Consider the following 18565-nt stretch of genomic DNA (forward strand, 5'->3'; position numbering starts at 1 on the left):
GAACTCTATCCTTCCGTCTCCTAGAAAAGTTCCACGGCACGGTCGCGGAACACCGCGAAAACCTCATTTATCTGGCTGTAAAATTTGCGGTCCCTCCGCACCTTATCCACGTGTGCATTCCTCCCCATTGTCTCCCCACTATATATGACATTGATTGTTCCTAATATTACGGCCCGCGGTACGGTGCTCGTCCTTTGGGTGTATCTCCTTGATAAATTCCCTTAACAATCCTTTCTCTAACATTCTTTCGATCAACTATCGCAGTGCGAAACACTCATTTGTAGTATGATTTTTGATCTGGTGGTAAGCACAAAATGGCTTATCTTCTATCTCCCTGGGTATGCTTCGCGGACCTTCGTAATGCTGCATCCCCTTAATCAGTGGCAAGATTTCGTCCAATGGTTTGTTCAACGGTGTGGACTCTACGTCGCGATATGGTTTTCGTTCGCGGATCTCCCTCCTAACTTGATCTCTGCCTCTCTCCGATTTGCGTGCCGCCTCTCTATAGGCTCCCCCTTCTCTTATCGCAGCCTTTCCTTTGTCTTTTCGGTCTTCCTGTTCTACACTCTGTATTGACTTCTCTGACTTCCTCGGCTCCTTAACATTTCTCTGCAACATATCCTCATAGCGGATGTACTTCTCCACTTTCGGATACAACGCATGCAACGTTGTAACTTCAATTTTGGATACAGATTCATGGACTCACGGTTCCGGCTTCGATCCATCTTTGGAAAGCAATGGCTGCGGTGTGCATCGTCGGACTTTCCACCTTTAGGGTCTCCTCCTTGAATCTACACAAGAATTCCACGAGTGTCGCCCGGACTTTTGTTTGGCGTTAAATAGATCCATGATATCCACTACCGCCGTTTTACGATGGATAAAATGGTTACAAATGCTTGCTCCAACTCCTCGAACTTGGTTATACTCCAGCGATGCCAACCTATAATACCGGTCGGCGCTCCATCCTTCAAGGTGGCGGGAAACATCATGCAACGGAGCCCATCATATTTAATCTCTTGCCCGCAACGGCATCATTTACTGAAATGGTGCAAGTGGTCCGCGCAGGATCCCCACTTCCCGTCGTATCTCGAATCTTGGTTGCGTGAATCGGCTTGGGCACCTCGGCGTTCAATTTGCATCGGCCCGGATTCTGATTGAGTCCGACCACCACCTTCTTCACCACCACCGACTTTCCCTCTCCGCCCCCGATTCATTTCTCTGTCTTTCTCGATCATCGCTTGGACCATCTCCATGGTAATACACCTTCCCCGTATCGCCTCTTGGTTTATGACGCACTTCCTCATGCTGGCCTTCTACTTCACTATGTTCTGGCTCCCTTATCTCCTCCTCCTCCTGTGTGGATTCCCTTTCTCTCCTCAGACTATCATTCTCATTTCTCAACCTTCCTATCTCCTCCTGTAACAGCCTGGTTGCTTCCCCAGCAACCTCGGGAACTTCCTCTTCCAACTCCTCCATCTCCTCCATTTCCACACTCCTGGTTTCATCATCAGCCCCCTCAGTCCTCACTTTTTTGGGTCTCCCTCTTGTTTTCTTCACTATGGTTGCCATCTTCACACCTTCTTCTTAGCAATCACTTGATCGTATGCTTTCCTCTCGTTCCCCACAGACGGCGCCAAATGTGTTGTCCAGAATTATAACTTATGAACTCTCTTCTCTCCTTTTCTTTATTCTCATCTCTCTCCTCTTTATATACCCCCTAACCGCCCTCTCTCTTTAACCGCTCACATATTCTCTAACCGTTCTTCTATTTCCATGATCTCCTTCCATGTCCCACGTCCTGGAACCGTCCACCTGTCTCCTCAGAGATCGTGTCTTGGCTACTGTGCTCCAGCTCTTTCTTTCCCTATCCAACATCTCCCTCAAATCATAGTAACTCCACTGATCTTCTCGCACTTCCAGAGTCCGCGGCCTTCACATTATTCGCGGACTATACCCCGTGCTCATTCGTCTTCTTCCGTTATGTTACCCCAGCCCAGAACACACCAGTCGTGTTAGTAGTCAGTCATGTATTAGGCTGATACACCTGCCCAAGCCCTTGATTCATCCTCTGTTCAAACAAATTATGTTGTGGAAAAGTTCCAAACATGGATTAAACACGCACAACTTCTGAGATAAGTATCTTTGAAACAATAATATGAAGTCAAATATTTTCGGATAAAAAAGGATTAAAAAGAAGTACTTTCTGTCGTTTTTCAAAATTTTGCCTCAGAAAAGTTTGCTTTGCAAAGTTTTAGTAAAAATTCTTTTGAAATTATACAGAAATCCTAATTTGAAATTTGAAGGAAAATTAAGAAGAACAAAGTGGAAATTCATAAAAGAAAAAAAGGTTCGTGAAAATTTTCAGTACATGGGTGATTTCATAAATATCAAATGGCTTGAACACCTAGATAAACATGCAAGAAAGCACCAAACAGATAAATAACAGTGACCAGGAGAAATAAATGTAGAAGTTACATAGAAATCCTACACTGCCCATATGTATGAAACCAAAAAAGAAAGTAGAATAACTGATAAGCCTGAGAATGGTTTCTTTCCGATAATGCTGAAGCATGTGCTTGTTGTTGCTTCGGTGTAATGGAAATCTTTGCAACACAAAATAGTTCTCAGCTGTGATATCCATATTTTTAACAGCAGAAACAAATATAGACTATAGCAATCAACATAATCTAATTAATCTGTGAAAAACTAATCAGATGGCCCTTCGTAGTTTGATCCATATGGATTTGAACCATCAACCTCTCAACTTAGAGTGCTTTAACCATTTTGAACTTATAAATCCATTAGAAAACACACATTACCAAACATATTTGCACCAATATACAGACGATGTTAACAAGTTAGTACCTCACCACTCCAACGGAAAATGCCTATCAAGCTCACCAAATGCTTAATTAATGTAGACTCTACAAATCATAATGTTAGCATGATAGGTAAGTAATCAATATGGAATATGTATAGATAGATCAGACCTTGAATAAAAGAATTTATATAAAAATATCTTACTCACCTTTCCCATTTATCAAAAAGAAACGCGCGAGTAGATCTTGAGCTATTTCTTGCGTTAGGACTGTTAGGAGTTAGGACAAGGTGCATGTCTCCCCTAACAGAAAACTGACCGGCCCATTAAAAGCCCACTCTTCCGCTGTGGATACCATCAGACATCAGTTGAATTTTCTTTAAGGTCTCGTTAGCGGTTTTGAAACCCCCGTACAGGATGTGGTGCTGTCTTTAATGTTTAATCTTTATACTTGAAGCCGTTGACCAAAATGAAATCAGGACCAAAGACTACTTCCTAATAGGATAATTACACTTACGTAAACTTATTCAGGGGCATCTTCAATAGAGGGTATAAACCATATAGAGTGTAAAATTTACACTCTAAATATCAAAAAAAAAATTCCAATGGGACTGGTATACCATAGATAATAGAGTATTAGTTGATAAAGGAGGTGGAGAATTTCCCATTTCGCTATCAGTTCATAAATAGCTCGGGCGACACTTTAACCAACGTCCGAACAAAAAAAATTTCGAACATCCACTTTAAGTCACGTTCCTTTCTAATTCTTAAGTAATTTTTTAACTCGGACGTCACTTTAAGTGACGTCTCGGTTTAAATTAAAGAGGGACGTCATTTAAAGTAAGTGCTTTAAGTGACGTCCGAGTTTAAAATCTAATTTTTTTTTACACTTTTCCATTGGAGAGTATAGAGCCTTATTAGCAATTCGCCGAATTATTCGCGAATAATTCGCGAATCGAATTTTTGAAAGGCAAAACGTATAATACTTCCGAATGTTTGAAAGGTTCGCAATAATTCGCGGTTTTTTACCTATACGAATTTTTGGCTCCAAAATAAAAATAAAAAAAATGAGTGAAAATTCGGTTGCGTTTTTGTTATTTTTTATATACTTTATGTCCTCACTCTTACATTTTTAGTGATAAATTAATCCAAAAGCTTTGTTTTTATACTTTTTGGGCAATATTTAAATTGTCATGTCATGGTGTATGTGTATTTTGAAATTTGAACGGTAATTTCAATCCAAAAATAAATAAATGAAGGTACCTATGTGGACCATTCAATTGGTTTTAATGTTTTTGTAGCTAAATTATATAGATATGTTTGTTATGTTGTAAAGAATGACAATTATTATTAATATTTACTAACATAATATCTCGAATTTTTTACTTCTGAATTTTTGCAACCAAACGTTTAAAATGCGTATTAATTAAACACTGCATAATTGCCGTATTACGAATTTTTGACCGGATATTTGATCGTACCGTTTTTTTAAATCACCGAATAATTCACGAATTATTCCCGTACCGAATTTTTGCCGTATCCCGAATTGCTAACAAGGGTTAAAGCGTGGATATTTATAGGCTATACAATAATATACAATTAGAGATATAAAATCCTAATGGCACCTACGTGGAGCCTAGGTGGAGGTGTAATTTTACACCTCCCATTGGAGATGCCCTTAAAATTCCTCTAATAAGAATAAGAGTGAAATAATAAGGATGGTTGTTTAATGAACGGGCGGATATCTATACAACTTAGTAGATAATAAGGATGGTTGTGACGCGGTTGACATACCCAACTGTAAGTTCCAGCCAGAACACTGGTAGTTTTGCAGTTGTCATACACTTCAAATAGTTGATATTCTTCATAACCAAAGTAAATAGTATAATAATACCTCCATTACAGGGGGAACTGAAAAGTATTGAACATAGCAACCATGAAAACAATAAGGAGTGTCATAAGAACTAAACAACATAAAATCTTAAAAGGAAACAGGACATTAACAACAAGATACGAAAAGTTAGGATGTGTTTGAATGAATGTGAGAATCTACACGAGTGAGACCTAATGATGTTAGTTAGGGCTACATTCAAGCTTGGCACAAACTCATTGCAGAAGAAAGGACTCACCGAGTCGGGATCACTAACCAAATGATAAAAAGTTGACCAAGTTACTCCAAGCCAAGAAATTGATAAGCCTAATACAAAAGTTTTTTAAACTTGTGGGTATTCATCAGGCTCTATGATTCCAGTTGCAACTTGCAACTATAACTAAAGCATGATCAGAATCCTATTACGGGCATACAATTCATTTTGGAGTAAGACATAATGAACATATTAAACATAAATTCTTTTTCGTCTGACAGTAACTAGATCAGTGCAACACGTTGTACTTAACACATACTTCTATGAAGGGAAGACCAAATGTTGTACCTAATGTCACATAGATGCAAATGATCGATGAAACAAGTTTTTAAGAGATTTTTTTACTTAACAAAAGAAAAGTTGTGAAAGTATGTTTTGGTTGAAAAGAAGAAACTTTTAGATTGAGGAAATTCTTTAGTCAGCCTATATTCTCCATCAAATGTGCTTTGGTAACATTTGCGATAGGTTCAAACAAGAAGTGCAAATAGATTAAAGAGAAAGTTTTGTGTTTACGACTAATTGAGATAATTTTGACGAGCATGTATATCACTTGATACCAAATAACATCCATGATGTAGGAAATCCAATTGCCAAGTGAAATGTCTCCACGCCCCTCACGCCATGAATTCTTCTATAAAAAAAATCACAAGCGTGGAGAATACATTAGCAAATGCTTCCTATTGCATGTAATTATTCTACTACCAAGTGAGATGTACCTGCAAATCTGCAACGATCCCCCTTACAGCCAAAGACACATTAAGAGAAAGTTGAATATCATAACCTTTAAAAAATAATAGTGGAGACATGTCATTTTAAGAAAGAGATGTTTTTTTGTTTTTTTTGGAACAAACTGGAAAATAACAAAATAAAAACTCCTTTGTACCAAAGCATCTCACAGACACGAGCCTCAAAGGACGTGGTATTGATTATTTTTTTTAAAAGGAAGTAAAACTTTCTATACCATGGAAATTGATTTCTTTTGCAAAAAAATAGAGAGATTTTTTATTTACAACAGTGAATTTCTGTTTGAAAAAGAAAATACTTTTGGATTGAGAAAAGGTATTTTGGAAAATTGTAGAAAGGTTTTCAAACAAGAAGCACAAGGAGAAGTTGGGTTTTTTATGACTGATCGATCAATATAACATTGACAAGCAAGTCTCACATGATGCAATAAAACATCTATGAAGTAGAAAAGCCAAATGCAAAGTGAAATTTCTCCATGCCCCTCACGCCATGAATTCTTCGTAGAAAAATTCACAAGGGCTGGGAGAATACTTGTGCAAATGCTTCTTACTGCATGAAACTACTCTACTACCAAGTGAGATGAGATGTATGTGCAATGATCCCCCTTACAGCCAAAGTTGAGTATCATAACTTTTTAAAATAATAGTGGAGAGACATCTTTTAAGAAACTGAAAAATAACAAAACAAGAACTCCTTTGTATTTTTTTGTTTTTTTTTTTTTTTGGAAAAATAGAAGCAGCGTGAATCAGGTTTTAAAATCAGTTAGAACAATTTTAGCTTTAAAAATACCGTTTTCCAAATCATTATTCTCGGGTGTAGACAACCTCAAAAAGACTCCAGCTACCCCGAGGATATTCTCATAGGGATGAGGGTTTGCGCACCGTTGGATGTGTGACCTAACGGTTTGAAAATCAAAAACAAAAAGGATGAGAGAGAAAATGAGATGATTTTGTATTTTTTAGACCATTGGATCACACATCCAATATCCAATGGTCGCGGACCTCGACCTCATCCTTACGAAGACATTCTCAGGGTAGACAACCTCTTCGGAAAATAGTCAAAATACACAAGGTGACTTACAACTGACAAGGATGGGCAGTTAGATAAAATGTATCACTGATTCACATAAGTCAAAGTTGGGCTAAGACTGAAAATCTGTATGCCATGACCATTTGAAATTGTCACATACCCCAATAGTGAGGAACCATTCTTAAATCTTAAAGAGGGCATCCTGTAACAATGTGTTCTTTGTAAATCCTAGCCCCATGCATGGACAATTTAAGCATATGACAGGATTTCGTTCCATCCGTAAGCCAATATAATAATGAATCCGCCGATTGTAGTAATTTGAAACTACATCCATTGCTGAACCAAACAACTAATGATTGTTCTTCGTACGAAACATAAAACCAAATACCAAACATAATAAAACCTACATCAAATGTGAGACACAGAGAGACGGTATAAAACCGAATATCAAATCACATAAAGACTGGAAAAAAAATTGTGTAATTTCTGGTCATCTGCCTTACATAAAGGGAACATTTATAACATATTATAAGTTACGGAAAAACAATATCCACAAAGTGACAAAGCACCAATAGAAAAAAAAAAAAAAAAAAAAAAAAAAAAGTAAGCTATATAATAAAGTAGTTTGGTCTTTTTATGCTGTTATATCGAGTTTTCGGTAGAAAACAGTTTTGGAATGATCCTATGGTGATAAATCAATTTTTTTAAGAGTCCTACTTACTCTAAACTAAAGAGTCCTACTTATCTTTCTTTTAAGAGTTCTACTTAATCGAGCGGTCCGGGAGAAAGCAATTTTGGGATGATCCTACGGTGATAAATCAATTTTTTTTAAGAGTCCTATTTATTCTAAACTAAAGAGTCCTACTTATCTTTTCTTTTAAGAGTCTTACTTACTCTAAACTAAAGAGTCATACTTATTTTTTCCCTTTCTTCCTACTTTCTTTTAACCACTTTCTTCCTACTTTCTTTTAAGAGTCCTACTTACTTTAAACTAAAGAGTTCTACTTATCTTTTCCCTTCCTATGTGATCAAATCACTTTCTTCTAAGAGACCTATTTCTAAAAAAAAAAAAAAAAAAAAATAAAATAAAATAAAATAGACTTTCATGGCTAGAAAAAACCCCACCCTATTCACGCCCCAAAAAAAAAAAAGGCTCTCCCAAGCTCTAGTTTCAGGTTCAATTAAAAGTTATATATCATATCCTTACTTAATTTCTCCACAAACAGTTTATGGTGTTATATCAAGCGGCTGTGGGATGTGGAGAAAACGGTTTTGGGAGATTCTACAGTGATCAAATCACTTTCTTCTAAGAGACCTACTTACTACATAAAAAAAAAAACTTTCCAAAAACAAATTAGACTTTCACGGCTAGAAAACACCCAAAAAAATCTTCCCAAAATCTTCCCAAATTTATATTAGACATTCCCAAATTTATATTGAAAGAAAAAACAGTTTTACTTTGGGCTGAGATCTTGCCGGCCACAAATCACTTTCGACTAAAAACCTCCAAAACCCTTTTTCTTCACGCAAACTCAAAACCTTCAAAACCCCTTTTCTTCACGCAAATAGGTATAGTTATTTCACATATTAAATTATATAATTGTTTCATTGTTTAAATACCCCTATAACTTCTCCTACCGTTTGAGAAACGTGTATAAATTGAATATGGATTACACAAGGAATGAATAGTTAAAGTTGTCTAGGTACACTCCGTTTCTGGATGAACAAATTGTTCTCAATACATATACTCGGTTAAGATGATTTTCTAAGGCATATTCAGTTAAGGGTATCACAATGACACTAACAAGTTCAATTTAAATGTCAAAGAAAAAAAAAATGGTAATTCTACTGTAAAAGTTAAATTTAAGTGTATTCATTTAATTATGACTCGAGTGGCGTAGCCAAGGGTTAATTCTAGTCTATATAATGAAGCAGCTTGGTTTTTTATGTGTTTATATCAAGCGGTCAGGGAGAAAATAATTTTGGGATGATCCTACGGTGATAAATCATTTTATTTTAAGAGACCTACTTACTATAAAAAAAAAACTTGCCGAAAACAAAATAGATTTTCACGACTAGAAAAAACCCCAAAAAAATCTTTCCAAAATCTTCCCAAATTTATATTGAAAGAAAAAGCAATTTTGCTTTGGGCTGAGATCCTACTGGCCACAAATCACTTTATTTTAAGAATCCTTCATAAAAAACACTTCCCAAATTCATAATAACACCATTTGCAACATACATAAACTATCATTGGTTGATTGAATATGCTTTATTAGATTAGATATGGGGATTTGTAAATTGGATCAACGGAAAAATTGGCTTTAATTGTGACATCCAAAGGTTGGTTGTTAGCCTAAAACATATATTGATGCCGCAATCACAAATGAACAGTCTGTGTGTTCTACATATGCCATGAGATGAAATTATTGCCATAACAAATGTTGTTCAATAAACGGTTCATTATCTCTTTGTACTTGAAAAGGAAGTATGAATATTTATTCACTCACAACTTCTTAGACAAACTACTGTTTCCAGTTTTTTTTATTAAGACTCTTTGCTTAATTATATTTTTGGTTTTGCGTTTATACTATGACTTGCATTAGCATTAGATAGTTGTTGCATTAGCATTAGCATTAGATAGATAGTTGAGAGAGTAAAGTAGCGTAGCCACACCAATTGCTACAGGCATTTGAGAAAACATATTGAGGAGAGTGGCATGTTCACTTAGAAATGGATGGATGATGCAAGCAACAAAGGGAGAAACATTGTAATGTAGTAGTGAGACAGATTAGTATGCTAGCAATCTGGCATGTACTGCCTTGGAAGCTCCATGAAAGATGAAAAGAGCTTGCAAAATGATGATTTGTTGTTGGAGAGAACAAATAAGAATATGTCTTTCGGCACATTAGACCAGGGGGGTCTGTGTGTTCAAACTGACAACCAAGATAACGGATCTTAATTTAATTAGGCTGGAGCTCCTGCTTGAGACATCCAAGTGTTTCTTTCAATAATACCAAATATACCATTGTTGCGGATGTAGAAAATTAAAAAGCCTCAGGGTTGATCAATAGTAATTTGTAAACAACAACTTTCTTTAAGGCCTGAGTGCTTGACCGGTACATTTTGTGGCAACTAAGTTTGGCTTATATTTGATTTCGTTCTTCATATTGGTGGCAAAGAATGGTATATAAGATTCCTATATATGGTAGTGTATAATGATATACAAGTTTTACTTGACGAACATGTCATTCTTTATTATCTCTTTGGCTAATATATTTGCTACTTCAGTTCTTAAGCATCGCTTTTAATTGCCTTTGTTGATAATTTAGTGTTAGTCCCATCTACCGTTTTTCTTTATCAGAAAGGACAAAAAAAAAATGATCTTACTTATGTACTTTTAATTGTTATGTACTTTGCTCAACAAAGCGTACATGTAGCTTTTAATTGTTAGTTTTTTTTTTTTTTACGCGCGCGTCCACGAGTTAACGGTCACCCATATAATAAAGTGGTGAACTGTATAAAACTAATCATGTCTAGGAAGTAGTTGATACAGCTTCATTTTTCATTATGTATGTGTCTGCAAATGTCATAACAACATGGAGAGAAACAAATGCAAGTGCAGAAAGTTGTGCGTGACATGGTGCAACACTACAAAAAGGAGTTAGTAAATGGTGGAATACTTGGCCTCCATTCATGCAAAATTTGGAAAACCATTTTACTACTTACTTTAGATTCATCAGTTAATATTTCGTTAATATTTCGATGTATTAGGTGGGTACACATATGATGATACTCACACTAGACAGTTCTTATCCCTCATATTCCTTTTTCTTGTAACCTTTTCATTTATTTTAATCAATTACCTCTAGCAAAAAAAATATGTGTCTGCAAATTCTCATTAGCGTAAATCAATTTTCTTATGGTAGTCTAAAGTTTTCTCGAGATATAAACAAAATCAAAGTATTTAAATTTTACTTTTGATACTAAAATGTTGGTTTCTTTCTAGTTAGACTATTGTTATAGTTGTGTTAGTGCCAAAGGCATGAAGAATAGTGGGTTAATTAAGGGCGTGCATTGGAATGTAGTACACCGTCATTGGATGGAAGAGTTATTGGGCGTATAAGCGACATTGCCAACATGTGGAAAAGTCCATAGATGAAATTGACTGGAAGTGTTGCACCCAATGATCGATAAAGGTACATTAATTAGTATAGGATAGTTAGAAAATGTTTGATTGTTAGCGCCTTCCTGTGGCTTGAGGGCAACCCACGGGTTAAATTCTAGTCTATATAACAAAAAGAAGGGTACATGTCAACATGTTAGAAGTTGTGCTTACATTTCTAAGACGGATTCCATCAATTTTACGTATCTGTTTGCTGTATATTCATCTAGATATAATCTCAGTTCAATTATAATCCTTTTAAGAGCCTACTTCCTTCTAGCAAACTACAACCAATGCTTTAGTTAATCCATAGACTATATGTAAATTTTAGGTTTTAGTTTTTAATCACCTTCATAATGACTTGAGGGGCGTAGCCACGGGTTAAATTTTAGTCTATATAACAAAGAAGGGTAGAGTGGGTTGACAAATTCCACCTCATAAGGTGATACGTGGTCGTGCCACTCACTAACCATAGCCACTAAAATGTTTTTATGGGGTGAGTTAACAAGTTTTTTTGGGGTGAGTTTAAAAGTTTTTCTCACCTCACCCACCCCACACAAAAAAGGCACGGACTGCTTTTGGGCTGTTGAGCTCTGGAAATATGAGTAAGGGAGGGAGCGGATGCAAAATTTGACCAAAAATGGCGTATCGGGGCCCCTTGCGTCTTACAAACATGATTGATATATGTATCGTACTGCAGGGCGGATGTGCGTTGGGAGCGCCAAAGGCGTATATTAACATCTTACATCATCTTGCCGCATCTTGAGGCGGATGCGTGTCGGGATGAGCCGAAAAATAGCGCGTAAATTAGTTTAGTGGTTATCTAAGCCATTACAACATGGGCAAATACTAGTTCAACTATAAAGGACTCACATATCTAATGACCCAGCAAACTGCATGCATACTTTAAACACAAATCTAGCAGTATAAGGTATCAAACAAGCTAGGAGTCCAACAAAAATGGCTAATGTGCAATAGTTGAGACCGCCTACAACAGCAAAATAAGGTATGGTGGGGGAGGACCGCAGGACTGCAACACAAGGAGTTAACGTACGCAATTGCTATTCATTAAAAGAAAACCAACAGACATTAGAATTGGAACTTCTCAAATAAGTAAACACAAAGTCACTGAAAAAATAAATAAAATAATGATGATAACATAATTACGAGATAAACAATAATACATCACCTTAATTCCCAAAAGCAAGCAAATTTTACTGTGTGTCTGTGTTTAGCAACTTCAGTGTCTATCTCCAAGATCATTTGAACTTATAAAGCTAAAATAAATAAATAAGTAAATAAAATAAAATAAAATGAATATTACTACTCTTTAGTAGCACAACTAATTCTTGGGTTCAAGACCTTATAAAGCGCCCTCCTTACAAACAAATAACTATGAAAGTGACATATCATGGAGTTGTAACTATGTTAATATATTATTTTCTTAGTCCTTATATACAAAAGAAACCCTAGTTTGAAATCATAAGCACAATGTGTCCGACATGAGTGTCAGTGTGTGTATGATGTAGAACATGAGTTCGTTTCTTTCAAGGTTCGGTGGTCAAGCCCATGGGTCGTGAGCCCACTAGTTTAGTTTCTACTTTATTGTTATTAGTATAAATAAGGGCTTATGGTTAGGGTTTCAGGGAGTTGTTTTAGTTGTGTTTATATGTGTTATGAATTATTGAGTGATTATCAATAAAGGTGAAACTTTTAGAGTTTTACAAAGTGTAGATTTTGATTAAGTGTTGTGATGCTAACACTTTTGCGGTGTAAAGAATTGAAGTTTCTTTATCCGTTTTGGTACTAACTCAAGTTCATTACTCACGTTCTTCGTGTGTAATGCTAGAGTAAGAGATTCGTTCCAACTTAAAACAAGGATGACATTACAACTAGAGTTTGTTCAAGGGAAACTAGTAAGAAGGATTTTTGATGATTGAGTTATACTAAAACTACTTAACTTACTTTTAGATTCTTAAATTAAAGTTACGTAAACATGCACCACTAAAAAAGAGTAATGGATAGATAGAAAGAGGCGGAGAGTTAAATCCACTCATGTGAAGACAAACCTCTATTGATTGAATATAGTTTATTGCATATTTAATCTTTCTTAGAATTCATAGCTTAGACAAATCTTAATAAATATTAGAGTTTTGATCCCTAACAATATAACTCATCTCTAAGATCATATATATTTTTTATTGGTAAGCCTGTTTTTAAATGAGATCAGTAACTCTTTGATGTTGGCGGGGTTCGAGCCCCAGACCTTTGGTATCATCACCCAAAGATTTTACCGACTTTGCTAGTTGGCATCTCTAAGATCATATTGCTAGCATGAGAAACAAAAGCAATGACTTATTTCTAAGAAATCACCTCAATTCCTAACTAAACTCTACACCAACTACCATTTTGGGGTAGGATATAAAGTCTACTTTATTTGTCCTAAACAAATAACTAGAAATCAATAACAAAAGTTATTCCTCACATGAGCTCCATTAACCTTTCACAAAGGAAGGTTTTAGCTCATGATCATGGGATTACAATGCGCATGTGTTATGTGTTATGCTATTATGAAAGAGTAAGAAGAAGAATAAGAGAAGAAACTAACTTTGCCTTAAGGAAATGTAGATTTAATTTAGAAGAACATAAGTGTTGCCACCATTAAACCTCTTACAAGAGTTTAACATAAAACAAACAAAAGATAAAAATACAAGACAAGAAATGAATGCTCTCATTTTCCAATTTACTACATATGAGAGCATTCTCTCTTCCATCCCACGTGAAGCCACCTCCCACATTAAATTCCATCATATCTAAAACTAAATCAAGACAAAATAATTACTATTACAAGAATCCAAAGTCAAATCTTGCTAATTAATGAGATGCAAGGTGTCATGTGGTGCCAATTAATGAGATACAAGGTGTCATGTGGTGTCAATTATTTGTTTGACTTATGAGCTTGAATTGGGACATGATGACTCATCCAATTTTGAGGGCCCACAAAATGGGTCTGCGTGTTGCGTCCAGTGGTGGGTTCGTCTTTTGGCATTTTTACAACTTTCCGCCTTTGCGTAGAGTTCGTCGTAGTGATCGTCTGGGTCCGCAACTTTTACTTGCCGAAATTTGTGAGAGTCTGGTTCAAGAGATATGAGCTTCAGAAGTTTGATGCTTCTGTGCACATAATTCCATTTCTGACTTGATTATATCCTGTTTGAGTCTTTGAGCTTTAGCCTAGCTTTGTTGGGCTTCACATGGGCTTACTCAGAAAGTTTTACGTATACTCACTATTCCGTGCTTAAATACTACATTTATCATCATTTTTACATTGGTTGCGCAAACCTGCAAAATCACGAAAATACAATTATTTCATAATTATTAAGCATATAATTAACCGAAATATTACGTCTCTACGGTTTTATAATACAGTTTTGGGTGCTTATCATGTTGCTTCCGCCACTTCAATCTACATTATTTGGTATCGGAACGGTTGATTTTTGGGAGATTGTGCAGAAAATACTGTTCATCGGGGTTACTATTTATCGAGGTACTGTTTACGAAGCAATGTTCACCGAACACTGTTACGATATTGTTCACCCGGTTCTGTTCACTGTGATTTATTCCTTTGGAAAAAAAAAATCATATCAAATTTTTATTATTATTTTGGTGAATCACAAAGCAACTCGAAGTCGTCCTCCATCCATGGATACTCGCAAGAAAGCATGAAAAACATTACACAAATGTTCCAAAACCTAATCGATGCAAGGTTTCCAGTCCAAAGAGAGGTGCAACAACCACCTCCACCACCACAGAATAATGGTTCGGTGGCTAGTACTAATGATGCGTCTCAGGTTGATGGTTCAATCCCTCTTTTGACGGCTACATATCCAAAAATGATAGAGAGAACAGAGTTGGTAGAAAATATAACACCAACAGGTATCCTCCCCTCAATGGGGAACGTGAGGGTGTACCCCTCAATGATGGCGCCACTCGGCTGCCGGTAGGTGTTAAACCTCCCCTATTTGGCGCTCCACCAATCTTTGATAAGTATGAAGATAAGTCTAATTTTGTTGAGCATGTTGATCCGGTTTGGGAGGGTTTTGATATTCAGTATAGAAAGCTCTTTAGTTATCTGCATCTAAAGTTACAATTGGAGATATGAGTATTTTCTATTTTGGGATGCACAGAACTAAAGAGCTTTCTATACTGAACATCTAAAGTTACAATTTGAGGTATGCATATTTTCTATTTTGGTTGTATCTCTTCAGCTATTTCTTGGGGCTTTGAAATTTTCAAAAATTGGGAAACACAAAGAAAAATTCCATCTTTTGTATATGAAGAAACGTCATTCCCTTCTTCCATTATTATTTTTTACCCATAAAAACCATCAATGGCAAATTTAGTTTTAGAACGATTTATTCAATTGGAGAAAAAAAAAGTGAAGATGAGTTACCCAATTGGAGGATTCGTTGATCTTGTCTTCTTCTTCAGAGAGATAGATTTGAGAGATTTTGTCACTATGGGTTTTTTGTGAGAGAGTTTGGAGTATTTCACATTTTCACGAATCAATTGGGTTTTGTTTATGTTTTTGGTGGTTAATTACTCAATAACCCTAGTGTGTATAATTAAAAAAAAATGTGTATTTGGTTTTTTTAATTCCTAAATATTTGGAAAGACCAAAACGTTTTTTCCAAAATTATAAAATATACTAATAATAAGGTTAAATTGGTAATCAATCAATTAATTATTTTTCAAATAGGGACTTTTTAAAAATATGTTGACGTGGCTCCCTATGAGCATCTTGGCAAAACAGATATTAAAGTAGGTAGGATTGATGTAAAACAAGTGGGTTAGTGTTTGCAAGTTAGTAGTCCAAGTCTATGTAATTGGTCGTAGCTAGTGTTTGAGTGGTTTAGGAGTCTGTTAGCTACTTAGCTATTCTTCAGGAGTTGTGATAGTCTTATGGAGTCTTAGATTGTTGCACAAGTATAGCCCACGTAGGCTATGATTCTGTTATAAATAAGTCAAAGATAGTACAATGTATTATCGAGTCTTTTAGTTCTCAGAAAACAAGTAACACTTCCATTCATTATTCCAATAGTTTTGGTATTGGAGCATAGGTTTGTTCCAGTTGAGCATTGTGCATTGCTCAAGAGGTTAAGTGCTGTAGCAGAACACCTTTGTAGAGTGGAAGCGTTTGTCTAAAAGCTTCAAAGAGAAGTGCATCATGACTTCTCTAAATGTCTCACGGTCCCAGTCCTTAGTTCCAATCTTCAATGACAACAACTACGAGTTATGGACCATTAAGATGAGAACATTCTTTATCTCACAAGACCTTTGGGAGCTTGTTGAGAATGGATATGTAGAGACTGCAATTGATGTGAGGGAGCTTCGCAAGAAGGATGCAAAGGTGCGCTCTACTTGTCTTACAACAAGCTGTTACAGAGCCGATCTTTCCCCATCTTGCAGTCGCCACAAAATCGAAAGACACATGGAATGTTTTGAAGCAAGAGTTCCATGGCGACAATAAGGTGACAACCGTAAAGCTTCAAACATTTCGTAGGGAGGTCAAAACTCTCCTTATGAAAGGAAATGAATCTGTCCAAGATTTCATTTCTAGAGTTTCCGTGATAGTGAATCAAATGAATTTTTTTGGTGAACAAGTATCTAATCAAAAGGTTGTAGAAATTTTTTTGAGGAGTCTTCCGACTAAGTGGGATAATGTTGTTATTGCAATAGAAGAATCGAAAGATATGAAAACTTATTCAGTGAATGAATTAATGTGCTCTCTTTTAGCGCATGAGCTAGGATGAACAGGCCATCAAAAAAGAATGTGGACCAGGCATTTCACTCTAAGGTGGAGATGTCTAACTGAGGGGAAGAGGTCGAGGAAGAGGCAACTTTCATGGTCGAGGAAGAGGACACGACAAATACAATATGGGTAGAAGCAATCAAAATGGCAGCTACCAAAGGTTGAATAATGAGGATAGGAGATGTTATACTTGCAATTAGGTTGGGCATATCTCATCACATTGCCCACAAAAAGATAAGCAACATGCAAATTTTGCAGTAGAAAACATGAAGAATAAAATCTATTCCTTACTTGTTTAGAGTCGCAAGAGAAGATGGGTGATGTATGGCTCTTGGACAGCGGTTGTAGCAACCATATGACAGGGGAGAGAACTCTTTTTCGCAGCATAGATGAGTCCGCAAAGTTAGAAATTCGGTTGGGTAATGACAAGAAGATCCATATCAAAGGCAAAGGGACTATCAAGGGCAAAGGCAAATCATGTATCGAAAAATCTCTATGTGAAATCTATTATTCCCCTGATTTAGCTCATAATTTGATATTCAGTTTTGTTTGAGAATAATAAGTGTGAAATTAGAAGAAAAGAGGTATATGATAAACCTCTTATTCAGATTCCTATGACTAAGAATAGGATGTTTCCTCTAGATCTTTCGTGCTTGGAAGAGTGTGCACTAGTTACTAATGTCAAAGATGATTCTAGACTTTGGCATCTACGGTATGGTCATTTGCATTTTAATGACTTAAAGCTATTAAATCAGAAGAATATGGTGTTTGGTTTGCCTTCAGTCCACTGTAGTGATGATGTTTGTGAAGGTTGCATCTATGGGAAACAACACAGGTTACCATTTCCGGTTGGAAAGTCTTGGCGTGCGACAAAACCCCTTGAAATTGTCTATGCTAATATTTGTGGTCCAACAAGGACATTATCCTTCAGTAAGAATAGATATTTTTTACTCTTTACCGATGATTATACTCGTATGACTTGGGTTTACTTCCTTTCTTACAAATCTGAAGCTTTTGATAAGTTTAAGGAGTTCAAAGTCTTTGCAAAAAGGACAGCGAGTATATTTTGAAAACTTTTCGTACGGATAAAGGGGGGAGAATTCTTATCCAAAGAATCCATCTCATATTGCAAGCAGCATGGGATACATAGGCAGTTAACAGTGAGGAGAACCCCAGAACATAATGGGGTTGCCGAAAGAAAGAACCGGACAGTGGTGGAAATGGAAAGAAGCATGTTGAATACGAAAAGGCTTCCAAATAAATTCTGGGCTGATGCAGTGGTGACATTAGTTTTTCTTCTGAACATATCCCTAACGAAGGCGATAAGGAACATGACACCCTATGAGGCTTGGTGGAACCGAAAACCCAATGTAAGTCATTTAAAGGTTTTTGGTAGCATTGTTTATTCATTGATTGATTCGAGTAATCGTTCTAAGCTTGATAAAAAGAGCAAGAAATGCATTTTCATTGGGTATAGCGATGAAACCAAGGGTTATCGGTTGTATAATCCAGAAAATGGGAAGCTAATTATTCGTAGAGATGTTATATTTGACGAAAATAGTTTCTGGAATGGGGAAGAAGAATATAATCAGCATGTGCCATTTGTTGAAGATGTGGTAGAGCCGACACAAACAACTGAAATTATAGTGTCACCTCAGCATTCTTCATCCTCATCTCCAAGTTCTTCATCGTCAAAATCAAGTTCTTTGTCCTCATCTTCAAGTTCATCTCGACAATCCTTTCCAAGGAATTCGAGTAGTGGGGGCAATGAAGACACTAATCTTACTCTTGATTCCAACACTTCTCCACTTAAGTTTCAGTCATTAAGAGAGCTTTATGAAACTTGTGATTAGACT

Source organism: Coptis chinensis, chromosome 5 (genome assembly GCF_015680905.1).
Source record: "Coptis chinensis isolate HL-2020 chromosome 5, ASM1568090v1, whole genome shotgun sequence".
NCBI lineage: Eukaryota > Viridiplantae > Streptophyta > Magnoliopsida > Ranunculales > Ranunculaceae > Coptis > Coptis chinensis.